This window comes from Silene latifolia, chromosome 6, assembly GCF_048544455.1.
Source record: "Silene latifolia isolate original U9 population chromosome 6, ASM4854445v1, whole genome shotgun sequence".
NCBI classification, from domain to species: Eukaryota; Viridiplantae; Streptophyta; class Magnoliopsida; order Caryophyllales; family Caryophyllaceae; genus Silene; species Silene latifolia.
The window spans coordinates 129,251,375-129,270,683 of NC_133531.1; the positions used below are offsets into that span (position 1 = coordinate 129,251,375).

At 32.7% G+C, this 19,309-nt stretch overlaps 1 long non-coding RNA gene across 1 annotated transcript in view; it reads left to right on the forward strand.

Moving 5' to 3' along the window:
* The first annotated feature begins 4,254 nt into the window (after positions 1-4,254).
* LOC141587283 (uncharacterized) overlaps positions 4,255-19,309 on the forward strand; it is a 65,936-nt gene continuing 50,881 nt past the window's right edge. The window contains exon 1 of the long non-coding RNA XR_012519739.1: positions 4,255-4,349. This is a non-coding gene — a long non-coding RNA (uncharacterized LOC141587283). The remainder of the gene's footprint in view (positions 4,350-19,309) is intronic.

Consider the following 19,309-nt stretch of genomic DNA (forward strand, 5'->3'; position numbering starts at 1 on the left):
CTCTTGGCCATGTTTTATTAATATTAACCGCTGAGCCAAGATACCGGTTCGATTACCTTCCCTACCTCGTGGTATAGACTCGAGTTACAAAGTGACTATTGACCGTACTAAGAACTTATGCCTGTCTTTGATATATTGCCCTTTCTTGTATGGTGATTTTATGAACTATAATAGGTGAGATGTAAGCCGGTTACAGTTGATAAAGTTTGGATTTCTATTTGAGTTATATGATTCACATGATAGTTTAGTTGGTCAGTTTAGGGGTCATAGGTCAGAATTACATGATAATTACATTGTTTATCATATTGCTTACATGTTTTACTACATGTTACATTAATTTTGACGATTCGTGGCTGGGAGGACTCGAAGTTACTCCCCACTGAATTGTGGCTTTCGTGTTTGTATAAAATGCGATTGACAGGTTGTTGATGCTTTGTTGGGGTCACAGATGAGCTAGTGAGCAAGGAACCTTGAACCTAGTTTGGCTTTCTTTTGTAGAAACCTTTTACCTTTTGGTTATGTATATAACCTTTTAACTTTTGGTTTTGTATATAATTTGAAGGGACATATGTCTCCCTTTTCTATTTTGGGTTGTATCATTATGTATTTTCTTACCTTTCGCGGTGTAAGTAAGTTAGATAGTTAGCAATTGCAGGTTTTGGGCACCCGCTTCTGGGAATGTTGGACTTCTTGAGTTGGATTGGTTGTGAATGGTTTAGTTAGAAAATTTTTTGAAATTGCAGGTTTTATCTAGTTGAACCATTTAGAAACATATCCTACCAGTTTTTCCGTAGAATTTACGCCTTTAAGTAATTAGATAACGCTAATTTTTAAGGGTGTCACAGTTGGTATCAGAGCCTATTGCTCCCGATGCACGTTTGTGCACCCCACTTAGAATCACTTGACCTTTAAATAATAAACTTGAGAGATGGGTAGGATGGGTAGAATTAGGATTTTATGTGGTAGTCTGTTTGTGATTGCTAATTGTTAGGTACTAATTAATTTTCTTCTTTGAAAGATGGCTCTCCAATAGATGTAGATAATGCAATCTTACCTTAGTCTTCCAATCTCGTTGTGTATTCGTCTTTCAAATTCCTCTTCTCTCGCTTTGGTAACTACCTTTCAATTCTTTCTCCCGATTCATCTTAGGTTCGTTTTTTTTCTTATAATAAAGTCCATGTGGACACCTTCCTTTTATTCCGCAGGATAGTTCCCTTGTTCAAGAGAACCCGGTTTTGAGAGAATGTATCATTGGAGGGCGTGAACGAGTTGAGAAATTGATTGTTTAAGGTTTGAGTTGTATAGGAGAATTAAAGAAATGATAGTTAGCACTAATCCTTGTAGGCCTTGAAAGGAATACAATAGGACATTGATGTTGCTTAATGGATTGGTATTGTACTTTGGAAATAGTTAGTTTGTTAAACCTTTTGAGTTGACCAAATTTAGTATAGAGTAACCCTTGTTGACCTTTCGAAACTTGAGAACACGTGGGTGACCTTATCAATCATATCTGGATTTGGGAATTTTGGTGGAATGTTGTTCAATGTAGCTCGTGAGTTCACGGATGTGATTCTAATTTATGGTATCGGAGACTAGAAGTATTAATTGGTGAGATAATGGAGTAAACAAGCCATGATACTTGGGGATGATATAGTAAGTGTAGTTCAATGACGAGAATTGTAAAGGAGATACTTTAGGACATGGTGGTAACAAATGAATTTGTGTGGTGAATTGATTTTGGCTCTTAGAACCAATTGAATTGAGGAAAACCTACCATTGTGGAGTCCTTGTTAGTCTTATAATTTGGTAAACTTTTGGGGCTTGGTTGAGCACCTTAGTGATGTAACCTTATCATACCGATCGTAAGCCTTGATGAGTGTTTGGTAAGCGGTAACCCTTTCATTGTGCCGCTTCTATTCTCCTTTCCTTCTCTTTAACGTTCGTTGAACCTTATTTTTATGTCAAAATTTTACGTATCTTCTTCTTGCATGAGATGTCTTCTTAACTTGAATACCTCTTATTTATGTCAACCGTTACCTTTACGGACCGACTCCTTAGCTTTCTAATTTATCAGATTCATGCACCCTTCAGAAATGTTTTACCGTTTCTCTATTCCATCATCACTCCTTAACTCCTTAGTATAGTTGGTACCTTGTTGACCATGTTTACAGAGTTAGTGAGATGTGATTTGAGGATATAGGATTGACTAAGTAGTCGAGTTTGTGTTTGGCTTCCATAATCACTTTGGATATGAGGGTTTGATAATGTATATTTTATCGTGTGGGAAATGTTAAATGTGGGATTATTTGTTGGTTTTAGTGAGTGATATGGATTACTACTTGAAGTATGTTATGAGAGTGAGAGTAAGCTACATTATCGGGAGGTTTTAGCACTTGTTTTGGGTAACTAGAAAGGGTAATGGTATGGTTGACATCAATTGTTAGACTGAGGAACATAATTTCAATTTATGGTTTTAGGAACTCTGAGGTGATAAAGTGTTGTTACAATTATGACCTTGTTCCTTGAGAATTTGATGGTAAGTAAGTTTAGGATATCAAATTTGAAAGAATACTCCTTGGGGATGTTGATGACTAGAATGGATTGGTGATGTGATTTGGTATTAGTTGGCTCTTGAGAGTTCTTGAGTTGAGAGAGACTTAGTGTTGAGAAGAATTTGTTAACCTTATAGATTTATAGACCTTGAGGTCGCATGGAGTACTTGAGATGATGGAACGGTGTTGTAGCTGAGTGTAGCTGAGTGTAGTTCCGCTTTTGGCAATTTTTAATTAGTAAAAGGATAGAGGAACGTGAGATCCTATTGATTTTTCGAATTTTGGGGTTGCTATGTTACTACCTTGTTTTGAAATGAAAACCTTGTAGAATATTTGAGGAACCTATAGTTGACACTAGTTGGATACGAATATAACTTTGTTGGAAGCCTTAACCTTAGGCTTATGAAAGTTGTTTTGGAATGTTATTGTAAATTTGGGCCTTATAATGAATCCTTTGAGGAATCTTTCTATTGGAATTGGAATATTGTGGAGGATAGGATTGTCTCAAGGATTAGCTTATGCGTAGACTTGTCGATGAGTAGTTCAGATGGCTCTTTGGATTAGTGTGGCCTCTGGTTGTTGCCCTGTTGATGTTCTGAGGACCTAGTAGGATGACTTTGTGGTTGGAAAATTGAGTGAACCTTTCTCGATGTACCGATCTTCCTAATTCCGATCTCCGACAATTGTCATTCTTGCTATTCTGGCTTGTTCCGTTGTGTTCGCCTTTATGGAACTCATTTAACCTCTTTCTATAACATTTGAAAATGATTTCTCACCCTCTTCCAACCCTAGTGTTCGATTTGACATCTAAGCTATTTCTCGTTTTGTGTAATGATTCCTTTTCTTATTCTTTTTCCGAGTTACTAGGCCTTATTTAATCATAATTAGTAAAGATGGTATTCTTACTATAGAACTTTAAGCTAAAATTTTGAAAATGCTTTTATGATTTTTAATGGTTTTAACATTAGTGAATGTTAAATCTCGTTGTTGGTGACGTCCCAATAATGGGTTTTCTCATTTATTGGTGTAGAAATATTTTTATATCTTGATATGAATATGGATGTTCTTGTCTGATCAACAAGAGTATCACCGTTTCATTGAAAAGATACTTATATTTTCTTATAACTATAATTTCTCCTTCTAAGTTTCGAGGGCGAAACTTTTTAAAAGGAGGGGTGATTGTAACGCCCCGTAATTTTGGACCGTTAATATATTTCGGAAATAATTTATTAATCAAATAAAAGTTGATATTTAAGTATTTAAAGTAAAAATAATTCAAAGAAATATAATTTTATTATATTTTGAAGAAAAGTATTTATTTTGATAATTTCGAGATGTTAAAAATAGTTTAAACCGTGTAAAACTTTTTATTTCGAAATAAGGGCGTATCGGGGGGGGGAAATGACAATTCTTTCGAACGTTGGGTAAACGAATTTGGAAATGGGTCGTATGAATACTCAATTTTATTGTAATCTCGTGTTTAAGAACTTTGGTCTTGACGGAATTTGCGTTTGACCTACGGTTTTAATTATTATCGAAACGGGTCAAACCCGACTCGTAAAAATCCCGACTAAAAATCCCGCTCTTCTCCTTTCCTCTTCCCTTTCCCGCGGACCAGCCCCTTCCTTTCTTTTTTTTTCTGATTTTCCTCTATCTTCTTCTTCTATCTTCATCAAATAAGACACAAATCACCATTTTCACAAATTCCAAGCTAAAATCGACACAACTCCTTCATTTCTTATCGGTTTTTCACGAAATTTACCTTTCCGGAATCCTCTCGTCGCGATCTACAACTGGGTATAATTTAATTTCAGTTTTCTTGAAGTTGTTTAAGACGAATTTTGGGTAAAATTCGGTATTTTCGGTATTTATATACTTATCTTTGTGTTTTTATGGTTTATTTAGGTGAAGAATTGGAAGACGAGTTAGGGGACTCGTATATTATCGAAGATAGCGGATAGTTGCTAGTTAGGATTTGGGTTTGAGGTGCTAATTGCTCTTTTTTCTAGCTTAAGGTAACATATTTCGAGTTACTCGACGAAAGATCGTCACATGCTGTGTTGTTTTTGTATGTTTGGTGATTTTTGTTTGAGTAGTAGTTTTCACATGTTAAAATTTGTTGCATGTATGCTTAATTTGTGCCTTTTGTTAGTTTAAATTAACAAAGTTGAATTTGGAACGGTTAATTATGTTGAGACGGTCTTATCGGGCAAAAATGAAAAAAAGAGGAGTAATGGGGCGGCGGCGGGCCGGCAAAGCGAGCGGCAGGCCTACGGCTGGCCCACGGCTGGCTCGGGTCGGCCCGTTGCTTGTTTCGCGGTTTTCCATGCTTTGTCCGTCATTTTAGGTTCAGTATGGATATAATTAGAATAGTACACATGGTTAAACTTGTGAAGTGAATCGTAATAGTAGCTAAAAATTATGCTAATGGTAGAAAAATTATGTTATATTGATAATTATCACATGTTAGGATAGTTTACAAAATGAATTTTATAGTGATAATTGTAATGTTTTGATGATTGTGCCGAAAACTGAGCCTTAGTCCCTTTGACTGATGCGATGTCAGTTAAATGTGTGATTGGTCAGCCGCAATTTAACCCGCACTGTCAGAGGTGGGGTTGCGGGTAAAAATTCGGTTGGATGAAATTTTGAATGAATTAGATAGTCGGCCTTTTTCTTGTTTTAGGCCATTCATTATATTTTTATCTCACATGTGTAATTAGTTGATTTAAGTAGCTTTTTATATTGTAAAAACGGCCCTAGATTCCCTGAAGCCTTTAATATGGTTAATATTGTTAGAATTGGAAATTTGTATTGAGAATTTCGTTGGTTTATCTCTTTGATTAGACATTTATATAGCCTTTCACATGATAGAATATTAGAATTTATGTTGGTAAGTAGGACTTTTTGCCCTACGATGGTTAAGTGGGTGTCTTACTTGACTTGTGTGGTGAGTCTTGTGTGGTGTGGGCTAAAGTATTCAAGTGGGACTAGCCGGGACTAGGTCCTAGGTGAGTATTTCGGCCTTCATCATAGATAGGTCTTTATAGTCTTTGACGAGTATATGTTCACTGCTTGATAGCCTTTGTGTTCCTGACTAGTGGATTTATATCCAAGTTGGGGCATGACCTCAGTTACTTATTTTGATAGTAAGTGGTCAGCTTAAGTACTAGCCAACCCTTTGGTGGACTCCTTAGGGTACTCACTTCACTTTGTTTTAAAAAACGTTGTGGGTCTTGGGTGCGGTGGTGTGTATCCGCATGTCTAGGTCTGCGCAGATTTTAGGCTAGGGTTGTGTTGTCTCTTGGCCATGTTTTATTAATATTAACCGCTGAGCCAAGATACCGGTTCGATTACCTTCCCTACCTCGTGGTATAGACTCGAGTTACAAAGTGACTATTGACCGTACTAAGAACTTATGCCTGTCTTTGATATATTGCCCTTTCTTGTATGGTGATTTTATGAACTGTAATAGGTGAGATGTAAGCCGGTTACAGTTGATAAAGTTTGGATTTCTATTTGAGTTATATGATTCACATGATAGTTTAGTTGGTCAGTTTAGGGGTCATAGGTCAGAATTACATGATAATTACATTGTTTATCATATTGCTTACATGTTTTACTACATGTTACATTAATTTTGACGATTCGTGGCTGGGAGGACTCGAAGTTACTCCCCACTGAATTGTGGCTTTCGTGTTTGTATAAAATGCGATTGACAGGTTGTTGATGCTTTGTTGGGGTCACAGATGAGCTAGTGAGCAAGGAACCTTGAACCTAGTTTGGCTTTCTTTTGTAGAAACCTTTTACCTTTTGGTTATGTATATAACCTTTTAACTTTTGGTTTTGTATATAATTTGAAGGGACATATGTCTCCCTTTTCTATTTTGGGTTGTATCATTATGTATTTTCTTACCTTTCGCGGTGTAAGTAAGTTAGATAGTTAGCAATTGCAGGTTTTGGGCACCCGCTTCTGGGAATGTTGGACTTCTTGAGTTGGATTGGTTGTGAATGGTTTAGTTAGAAAATTTTTTGAAATTGCAGGTTTTATCTAGTTGAACCATTTACAAACATATCCTACCAGTTTTTCCGTAGAATTTACGCCTTTAAGTAATTAGATAACGCTAATTTTTAAGGGTGTCACAATAAATAGCAGAAGAAATATTTCGAACGCCCTCATCTTGCAATAGGCGATTATAAACAAGATCTAAAGATGGGAAAGGAGTAATACCAATAATCCGAGAACATGTGCTAGCAAAGCGGTCATCAAGACCTATTAAAAAATCACGTACTTTTTTCTTTTCTCGTCTGGCAGTCATGAGATTCACCCAATTGCAAGCGCATGGGTTGCACGAGCAGGCTGGAAGAGCGTCCAGATCCGCGATGGCATTCCATATTGATGTCAACCACCCATAATACGCAACCAGAGATTCGGTGGGACCTTGACGGCATGCTAGTAAATCAGCCTGCAATTGATAAACTCGAGCCTCGTTAACCTGAGAAAACGGTTCTTTATATCTGTCCAGACGAGTTTCGCCTCAGGACAAAGGGTTATTTGATTACGTAAGGAAGAATCAATTGTATTATAAATCCACATGGTGACCAACTCGTTGGTTGATTGCCATGTTTCGAAGTCATCAGCGGTAGCAGAAGGTTTGACGATGGTGCCGTCAATATAACCAGTTTTGCCCTTAGCCATAAGAGCAAGAAGAAAGGATCGAGACCATTCGTCGTAAGTATTCCCGTTAAAAACAATTGGGGTTATTATGTGGCCGGTGTTTTCAACTTGAATATACGACAGAGATGGAGATGAAGATTTTGTGGTAGGAATGACTTCTCCATTAGTCATGATGTAGAGATTGTAAGAAAAGAAGAAGAAAAAATGAGACGAAGAAGATGAAGAAGACGGCAGATATGTGTAAAATTAACCTAGAACACTGATACCATATTATAATTCATGGAATGAGATGCAAATACATCTGATTATATTATTGTGTGTCAAGAACTTGTGTTTATTACAAACTATTCTAGGCTATATATATATATATATATATATATATACAATAGGAAATCGTTCATTTACGGAAACAAATATTTGTTATGCTATTTACCAAAACAGAGGAGACAAACAGGAGAAGGAGATGATTCTGCCGAGATTGTCTTGAGTTGTGCAACGGCTCCTTGCTTGCTTTGTGCAACGGCTCTTAGGATCATATTATAAGACGATGCATAATGTCGATATTTGGTCTAAACATCACTTAGTATACGGAGTAGGTTTTTTACCAATCTGGCGCGAACTCTTACCTCTTTTACCAATTTGTCACAAATCAAACTTTTTTTACCAATTTGACAAGAACCCTTACTCTTTTTTTTTTTTTACTAGTATAGTCATTTGGCCAATTTGGCTTAATAGGATAGGAGTGTCAGATAGAATGTTACCATTCCTATTATGTTGTTATTTTGTCAATTGTTTTTGTTTGTCCTATAATGAATACACTCACATTATCCCCGAAAAAAAAAGCCCTTCCGTCAACCACCATTTTTCCGTGATAAGAATATCAAGGTCTTTGGCATATAGTTTGACGATGTTTTATGATTCAACCATTTAATAGAAAACTTACTCTTAAAATAATTAAAACACGATAAAGAAAAAAAAATACTCATACGTATTTAATTAATTGAGGTACTACCGAAATATATGAAAAGTTTTCATATTTCGAAACCAGGAGCATTAATTTGTCACCGAAATTTATTGTGTGAAAGTTCTATGAAATTCAGTAAATCGGTCACATAATAGTTATTAATGTTGGTCAAGACTAGGGAATGGAAAATGGACGAGACTAAATATTTTTCTTTAATGATAAGATATTGAGGTGGAATACTGGTTGATGGAACATGAAGATTTAGCTTTCTATTCAAAACAAAATTATATATAAGTCAAAACTGCCTAACTACTGCAATTTATTCCAAAGAAAAATTTCCACTTAATTTGGCGTCATTATAACTAAATGGTCTAAATCTAATTTTCGTTCCGGTAGTCCTCCTTACAAATTACAACGGTTGTAAGTTACAATAACAAATGTTATGTCCAGGGATGAAATTTGTTATATTATCAAACTGTGGTCTAAGTAAGCATGTAACAAGTGACCTATAAGTAAAGTTAATTCGTATAAAAAAAAAAGTAAAGTTAATAAAATCTCATGCACAAAAATAAAATTGCAAATTATAGAATAAGATCAAGCTCAACAATCATTAATTATCGCTTGAATAAAATTAGATAGGTAGCGTGGTACATCAAAGAGAATATTTCATACCCTTAAAGTCCTAACTCATACTCCCTATCTTCCCAGTAAGGATCATTTGTTCCATTAAATAAAATTAGATTTTATTCCTTTTTAAAATCAACTTTTTTAAAATTACTTCCTTTGAAATTTGTTTTGAAAATTACTCTCTTAAGTTACATTTTTTGCTAAAATGACTCCCTTAAATTGCATTTTTTTCTAAAATTGTTTCAAAACTCCAATTTAAGTTGACTTATTTTCTCTCTTTTGAACTCCCCCTATATTTGTTTACCTAGTGATAACTTTCAAAATATAGATTGCCTAAGTCACAAACGAAATAAGTTGAAAAACAGACGAAATAAGTCACTTAAAGTGAAGTTTGAAAGCAATTTTAGCAAAAAAAAAATGCAACTTACGGGAGTAATTTTAACAAAAAATTTCAAAAGGGAGTAATTGTAAAAAAAAATTAATTTCAAAAGGCAGTAAAATCTAATTTAGGCCCTGTTCTTTTGGACTTAATTTCAGTTCTAATATGTTCAGTTCAGCTCTCTTAAGTTCAGTTCAGTTTAGCTCCATTTAGTTCAATTCAGTTTATTTCAGATCAGTTCATTTCAGTTCAGTTCAACATTATAAATTATTACTCTTATTTTTATTTTTATTATTAATATTATAGTTACCAAAATATTAGTATATAATTATTATATTATTATACTTATTATTACAATTTTATTTATATTTAATATATTTATTTATTATTATATTATTATGATTAATAGTAATATTAGTAGTATTAATATTTATTATTATTATTATTATTATTATTATTATTATTATAACTATTATTTTATTCATATTATTTATAATATATTTGTTCTTATTCTTCTTTCTCTTCTTCTTCTTATTATATTTAATTTTAAATTAAAATAATTATTATACTTATTAGTATACTTATACTTATACTTTATTATTATTATTATTATTATTATTATTATTTGATGGGGCATATTCTGCACCGCTGACCAAGTCAACATATTGAGCAAGGTCAAAGATACCCACAGCAAGTCAACGACTTAGATAGCCTAGCCGATGCATCCCATCGGCCTGTCAGCCTGGGTCTCGGCATGGCAACTTGCCAGCCGGGGCACATACCCGCGTACTCACATCCAAGACCCCTCGGCGGTGAGTCAACAGGGCCCGCCGGCCTGCCATAGGTCCCTCGGCCGAGGGGTAGATCGTCTTTCCACCGCTAGCCACTTGGCCACTTGGCACCACGTGACAAAAGGTGAAAGCCTATAAATACTCCTCAACCTTCATTGAGGAAAGGATCCAACAAATACACAACTAAACCTAAATACACTATTCATCTGGTAATATCTTCCTTATCTCTCTACAATATACCTTCAGTCAAGTAACAACTTATCCTTTAAGTTTACTGACTTGAGCGTCGGAGTGAGTACGCTTGGCACAAAGCCAAGCCCTCAGTTCGTTCATTGTTGCAGGAGAGGCCGAGAGGAACGATTAAGACCAAAGGAGAATCCAACTCAAGACATCATTCAACTAGCCACGGGTGGTAACTATACCTGCTCTGGAATTACACCCGGAACATTATTATTATTATTATTATTATTATTATTATTATTATTATTATTATTATTATTATTAATTATATTTATTATTATTATTATTATTAATTATATTTATTATTATTATTATTATTATTATTACTATTATTATATTCATATTATTTATAATATATTTGTTCTTATTCTTCTTTCTCTTCTTCTTCTTCTTCTTATTATATTTAATTTTAAATTAAAATATTTATTATACTTATTAGTATACTTATACTTATACTTATTATTATTATTATTATTATTATTATTATTATTATTATTATTATTATTATTATTATACTTATTATTATATTATTATTATTATTATTATTATTATTTATAATGTTATCGTTTGTATTAATAAATCTATTTTATTGTTGTTGTTGTTGTTGTTGTTGTTGTTGTTGTTGTTGTTGTTGTTATTGTTGTTGTTGTTGTTGTTGTTGTTGTTGTTGTTGTTGTTGTTGTTGTTATTATTATTATTATTATTATTATTATTTTTTTTTTTTTTTTTTTTTTTTTTTTATAAAATGCGCGCAGCTTTCATTATAATAAAAATAAAAGGTTTACATGAAATTGGTGGGGAGCCGAGAGACAATCTGGGCTCCCACACCCTTAGCAATAGTGAAGCTAATACGAGTAAAAATGTAAGCGGCTACCCGAGCCCCAGCATCCTGAGATACCGAGAATTTCTGGATCCGCTTGAGCAAGGCAACAGCATCCAAACTCAACTCCCCGAGTGAAGAGAAAGAGAAAGGTAGGAAACCATAACCCGCCACCGCGCACAAATCCCCATACTTAGCACACTTCCGCCGAAAGATCGGCCGACAACCCGCCCGCACAAAATCGCCAACCCGGCCCGAGTCAAAGGTGAAGAACCTGTCAGGTCGACGCACACATCACGCCCCCTGTCCCAAGAATAAAGCAATAAATCCGCAGGACGAAGAGAGCCACCATGCCCATCAACCAAACCGATATCGACCTCCTTCCCCGCAGATATACCAGATCTATAGCAGATGTCGAAGAGAGTGTCCCGGACAAGGTTATGCCGATGTTTAACGCCCACGATCAAGATAAGAAGAAACAGCGTGGTCCCCAAAAACATCCCCAAAGCAAAAACCCGAGAGCAAGCAGGACAGGGCCTAGATACCGAGAATAACGGAACACCCAGACGATACCCCAACACACTACGGTAAGTCCTCCCGTTCATAGTCTGCCCCAACCCTGAGATAGGAACCGCACGCAACCAATCAGAGGAGTGAGAACCCTGCTGAGACTGCCATAAAGCGATCTGGCGAGGTGTCAAAGAAAAAACAGACTCTGAGGCAGAAGCAACCGTCGTGAAATAAATATCTGCCAATTTCTTCATAAGTTTGGGGGCAGCAATTTCACTAGGGCGACCTAATATATCAGAACCTGTAGTCGCAGTAAAACACCGTGCGGCATCATCAAAAGCAGGGCCGTAGCTACAACACGAGAAGGGCCGAGGAGCTTAGCTCGCAAACCAGATCGCAAGCGGGACGCAATAAAGGCATAGAACAAAACATCTCCGGCCGCATAAACACCAAGGCCACCGGATGAAAGGGGAATGTAGCAAGGCGCCACCGCAATCCCCAAAACCCGGCCCCCGACGCGGTGACAATACGTTCCAAGCTAGAACGCAGAGCGGCATCAAAAGGAAGATGGAATGGACCCAAAAACACTAGGGGAGCAAGTACGAAGAGAGAAGTAGAGCTTAGATATACCAGTACAAGCTCGAAGAAGAAGCAACTCACACTGCGGGTCCTCAATCCTCGCAACCAAGTCCATCAGCTCAATGGTCTTAGTTACTCTCGTCGCCACAATCTCACTGCTAAAACCAGGACAAGTCTTGTGGTCCTCCCAATACCGTAACACCACGCAATGGACGAGAAATAGAAGCGGGGAAAACCCCTAAGCCGGCTCCGTGGATCCTCACAGTGCCAAAAGACCTCCGTCTTGGAGACATTAAGGTGTAAACCAAAACAAGGGCCATCCAACCTAATCAAGTCCAACACCTTCCCCACCTCCAAAGTATCTCCCACTATGGTGCCATCATCTAAGTACCATGCCTGCAAAGTGAGGTCAAAAGTGTCCCGGATCTTGCAAACCAAGGGATGCAAAACCAACGCGAAAAGCAAAGGCCCCAATGGATCACCCCTTGAACACCCCGACAAGACCACAAGCAGTGCTCCCCATAAAAAAGGCGGGCCGGGCTGGAATAACAAAACTCCACCCAACGGGAGAGAGCCGGGCACCGACGGCGGACCTCCTGAAGCATGGTCGAACGGTCAACAAGTACTCCTTCTTCTTATTATTATTATTATTATTATTATTATTATTATTATTATTATTATTATTATTATTATTATTATTATTATTATTATTATTATTATTATTATTATTATTATCAGTTCAGTTCAGTTTAGTACACCTCAGGTCCATTAAGTTCAGTTTAGTTCAGCTCCATTAAGTTCAGTTTTGTTTAAATAAATTCACTCCAAAAGAACAGGGTCTTACTCTAGCTTTCAATTAATTTATTTTGTGAGAGGGGAATAAAACAAGTACTTTCGTCCTTGGTCATTTGTTGTTCTTTTTTCATTTTGGAGGGTCTCAGTCAATTGTTGTGCTTTCTATTTTAAGAATGAACTTGATGAGCAATTTGACCATTCACACTCAATTTGTTCCATTTGTCATTTAGTAAGTGCCGCACTCCTTTTCCTTGTTATTTGTGTCAAAACCAAAGGACAGCAAATGACCGGAACGGATAGAATATAAACTATTAATTGAGACAAAAGGAGTAAATCCTACTCAATATTATCATTAAAATGTATAGTCTTCACAAGTTTTTGGCATTTATTTACAATGATAAAACAGCCCAATAGGACTAGTCATATATGCTGTGTGTTCCTTGGATATCCTTAATTTCAAGAGATTACAATGGAAATTATGTCAAATTCTAGATAATGTGACTAGTCACATATGCGTTTACCCTAATAAACGGGATTTCTCTCGTCAAGACCACCGACGACCTATTAATTTAGGTACACATCAATAGCCATTGTCGAGTCTAATCTTAACGTCGGAATAAAAATGAGTCTCTCTATCTCGGTTAATTGTTGTCATTTGCTTTTGACACAAAGATCAAGGAAATAGAAGGGGGGTCAATTACTAAATGACAAGTATAATAAATTGAGTTTAAATGATCAAATTACTCTTCAAATTCATTATTAAAATAGACTGAGACACCTCAAAATGGAAAATGATAACAAAAGACCGGGACAGAGGGAATACTTGACTATTTCAAGATTTAAGACGATTACTCCTTCTTAAACAAGACTTATAGTAGTCTTTTAATGGTTGTAAGTTAAAAGGAAGGATTGATATACGGTTATAATTCTCATTTATAAGTATTATTTTATCTCACCGTTACATTTACTATTTAATAACACGCTATCCAGTTTATTTAGATAACTTCTTCAATTATCAAGGATGAAGGGTGTATATATGGTAGAAGGAAAGGCAGTAGGAAAATAAGATATCGAAATAAGATAAATGATCCATACACCTAAAATAATGGGGATTTAGCAAATTAACCACATAATTTATGAACTATGTGCAAATTAACCCCCTAAGTTTCACTTGTAGTAAATTAGCCTCATAACGTCCCAAAAATGTGCAATTAAGCACAAATCAAGTTTTTTACCATTTTCTTAAATAAAACCTATCAATCAATACTATATATTAAATCCAGAAACCAAGGGACTTCAATGTAATTAAAGAAAGTTATACAAATTAATTATACTATATAGTTTTAAATCAATAACACCGTGTGATGGACCCGATTAAGGGTTCTCAATGCAAATATTACATAGCTTGGGTTAAAATTAAATTATATAGACGCTTAGTAATTTTCCTAAACATGATCAATTTCCTTAAAATAAAATAATTAATTAAGATTGTCAATTTCCTTAAAATAAAATAATTAATTAAGCTGGTCAATTTCGAGGAAAATCAAAGAAAGAAGATGCTTGGTAATTTTCCTAAATATTTATAGAAGACTAGAAGATGGTCAATTTCCTTAAAATAAAATAATTAATTAGTATAAACATGCACACTTATGGTATTAATTATTATCATCATAAAATTATATATTAAATTTTAAATCTATGCAATTTTATTAAACTTTATTATAGTTTATTAGATGTATAAAGATGTTAATTATTTAACATACAAAAATATAATAAGTAGGTTATAAATAATTCAAGTTAGAATTGTAGTAATCACTCATTTAAATAGTAAAAGTAACAATATTATCAACGAGATTAGTGAGAGTGGTTGAAACAACAACGGAAGTAGTGAAATAATCAATATTAATGCGGCAATAGTGAAAGTAACAATAATAACGGCGGGAGTAGTGAAATTATCAATATTAATGCGGCAGTAGTGACAGTAACAATAATTACAGCGGGAGTAGTGAAAGTAACAATGATTACAGGTAAGTAGTGAAATGTTATTACTATTGTTTTATTAATAAGAGTAAAATATTAATAGCGGGAGTAGTAAATTTGTTTCAAAATTTATTTCATCGTAATTTTAGGATATGTTATAAAAATATATTAATGATAAATTTATGGGTTATACAACTTTAAGTAATTTTATTTAATGAAAAAAAAAATTAATGGTAAGAAGAGGTAGCCCGGGCGAAGCCGGGCACCAATACTAGTACTATATATTAAATCCAGGAACCAAGGGACTTCAATGTAATTAAAGAAAGTTATACAAATTAATTATACTATATAGTTTTAAATCAATAGCACCGTGTAATGGACCCGATTAAGGGATCTCTATGCAAATATTATATAGTTTGGGTTAAAATTAAATTAAATTAATGATCGATTTCCTTAAAATAAAATAATTAATTAAGATGGTCAATTTCCTTAAAATAAAATAAGTAATTAAGATGGTCAATTTCAAGGAAACTAAAAGAAAGAAGATGCTTGACAATTTTCCTAAATATTTTATAGAAGACTAGAAGATGGTCAATTTCCTTAAAATAAAATAATTAATTAGTATAAACATGCACACTTATGGTATTAATTATTATCATCATAAAATTATATATTAAATTTAAAATCTATGCAATTTTATTAAACTTTGTAAAAATATTAAATTAGATGTATAGAGATGTTAATTATTTAACATACAAAAATATAATGAGTAGGTTATAAATAATTCAAGTTAGATTCCATAATATATAATATTGCATAATTCTTTTGATTTGATTTAATGCATATATGTAATATATTTATATAAATATATAATCCTCTTAAAATTGCATGCCTAAGTAGTAAAAGTAATTTCGTCAGTAAAGAAAAGAATTGTAGTAACATTTGATATAGTTATATGATAGTAATCACTCATTTGAATAGTAAAAGTAATAATATTATATCGTGATATTAATGAAAGTGCTAGAAACAACAACGGGAGTAGTGAAATAATCAATATTAGTGCGGCAATAGTGAAAGTAACAATAATTACGGCGGGAGTAGTGAAATTATCAATATTAATGCGGCAGTAGTGACAGTAACAATAATTACGGCGAGAGTAGTAAAAAGTAACAATGATTATGGGCAAGTAGTGAAATGTTATTACTATTGGTTCATTAATAAGAGTAAAATATTAACAGCGGTAGTAGTGAATTAGTCTCAAAATTTCTTTCGTCTTAATTTTAGGATATGTCATAGAAAAATATATTAATGATAAATTTATGAGTTATGCAACTTTAACTAATTTTATTTAATGAAAAAAAAATTAATGGTAAGTAGAGGTACTCCAGAAACCAAGGGATTTCAATGTAATTAAAGAAAGTTATACAAATTAATTATACTATATAGTTTTAAATCAATAGCACCGTGTGATGGACCCGATTAAGGGATCTCAATGCAAATATTATTTAGTTTGGGTTAAAATTAAATTATATAGAAGTTTGGTAATTTTCCTAAACATTTGTAAGAGATTAAAACATGGTCAATTTCCTTAAAATAAAATAATTAATTAAGATGGTCAATTTCTTTAAAATAAAATAATTAATTAAGATGGTCAATTTCAAGGAGATTAAAAGAAAGAAGATGCTTGGTAATTTTCCTAAATATTTATAGAAGACTAGAAGATGGTCAATTTCCTTAAAATAAAATAATTAATTAGTATAAACATGCACACTTATGGTATTAATTATTATCATCATAAAATTATATATTAAATTTTAAATCTATGCAATTTTATTAAACTTTATTATAGTTTATTAGATGTATAAAGATGTTAATTATTTAACATACAAAAATATAATAAGTAGGTTATAAATAATTCAAGTTAGAATTGTAGTAATCACTCATTTAAATAGTAAAAGTAACAATATTATCAACGAGATTAGTGAGAGTGGTTGAAACAACAACGGAAGTAGTGAAATAATCAATATTAATGCGGCAATAGTGAAAGTAACAATAATAACGGCGGGAGTAGTGAAATTATCAATATTAATGCGGCGAAAGAGTGACAAGAATAATAATTACAAAGGAGTAGTGAAAGTAACAATGATTACAGGTAAGTAGTGAAATGTTATTACTATTGTTTTATTAATAAGAGTAAAATATTAATAGCGGGAGTAGTAAATTTGTTTCAAAATTTATTTCATCGTAATTTTAGGATATGTTATAAAAATATATTAATGATAAATTTATGGGTTATACAACTTTAAGTAATTTTATTTAATGAAAAAAAAAATTAATGGTAAGAAGAGGTAGCCCGGGCGAAGCCGGGCACCAATACTAGTACTATATATTAAATCCAGGAACCAAGGGACTTCAATGTAATTAAAGAAAGTTATACAAATTAATTATACTATATAGTTTTAAATCAATAGCACCGTGTAATGGACCCGATTAAGGGATCTCTATGCAAATATTATATAGTTTGGGTTAAAATTAAATTAAATTAATGATCGATTTCCTTAAAATAAAATAATTAATTAAGATGGTCAATTTCCTTAAAATAAAATAAGTAATTAAGATGGTCAATTTCAAGGAAACTAAAAGAAAGAAGATGCTTGACAATTTTCCTAAATATTTTATAGAAGACTAGAAGATGGTCAATTTCCTTAAAATAAAATAATTAATTAGTATAAACATGCACACTTATGGTATTAATTATTATCATCATAAAATTATATATTAAATTTAAAATCTATGCAATTTTATTAAACTTTGTAAAAATATTAAATTAGATGTATAGAGATGTTAATTATTTAACATACAAAAATATAATGAGTAGGTTATAAATAATTCAAGTTAGATTCCATAATATATAATATTGCATAATTCTTTTGATTTGATTTAATGCATATATGTAATATATTTATATAAATATATAATCCTCTTAAAATTGCATGCCTAAGTAGTAAAAGTAATTTCGTCAGTAAAGAAAAGAATTGTAGTAACATTTGATATAGTTATATGATAGTAATCACTCATTTGAATAGTAAAAGTAATAATATTATCAGCGATATTAATGAAAGTGCTAGAAACAACAACGGGAGTAGTGAAATAATCAATATTAGTGCGGCAATAGTGAAAGTAACAATAATTACGGCGGGAGTAGTGAAATTATCAATATTAATGCGGCAGTAGTGACAGTAACAATAATTACGGCGAGAGTAGTAAAAAGTAACAATGATTATGGGCAAGTAGTGAAATGTTATTACTATTGGTTCATTAATAAGAGTAAAATATTAACAGCGGTAGTAGTGAATTAGTCTCAAAATTTCTTTCGTCTTAATTTTAGGATATGTCATAGAAAAATATATTAATGATAAATTTATGAGTTATGCAACTTTAACTAATTTTATTTAATGAAAAAAAAATTAATGGTAAGTAGAGGTACTCCAGAAACCAAGGGATTTCAATGTAATTAAAGAAAGTTATACAAATTAATTATACTATATAGTTTTAAATCAATAGCACCGTGTGATGGACCCGATTAAGGGATCTCAATGCAAATATTATTTAGTTTGGGTTAAAATTAAATTATATAGAAGTTTGGTAATTTTCCTAAACATTTGTAAGAGATTAAAACATGGTCAATTTCCTTAAAATAAAATAATTAATTAAGATGGTCAATTTCTTTAAAATAAAATAATTAATTAAGATGGTCAATTTCAAGGAGATTAAAAGAAAGAAGATGCTTGGTAATTTTCCTACATATTTATAGAAGACTAGAAGATGGTCAATTTCCTTAAAATAAAATAATTAATTAGTATAAACATGCACACTTATGATATTAATTATTATCATCATAAAAAAAGAATTGTAGTAACATTAGTTTATATGATAGTAATCACTCATTTGAATAGTAAAAGTAACCATATTATCAGAAATATTAGTTTTTTTTGGTGTGAATATTATCAGAAAGATTAGTGAAAGTGGTAGAAACAACAACGGGAGTAGTGAAATAATCAATATTAATGCGGCAATAGTGAAAGTAACAATAATTACGGCGGGAGTAGTGAAATTATCAGTATTAATGCGGCAGTAGTGACAGTAACAATAATTACGGCGGGAGTAGTGAAAGTAACAATGATTATGGGTAAGTAGTGAAATGTTATTACTATTGTTTCATTAATAAGGGTAAAATATTAATAGCGGGAGTAGTAAATTTGTCTCGAAATTTATTTTATCGTAATTTGAGGATATGTCATAGAAAAATATATTAATGATAAATTTATGGGTTATGCAACTTTAAGTAATTTTATTTAATGAAAAAAATTAATGGTAAATAGAGGTAGCCCGGG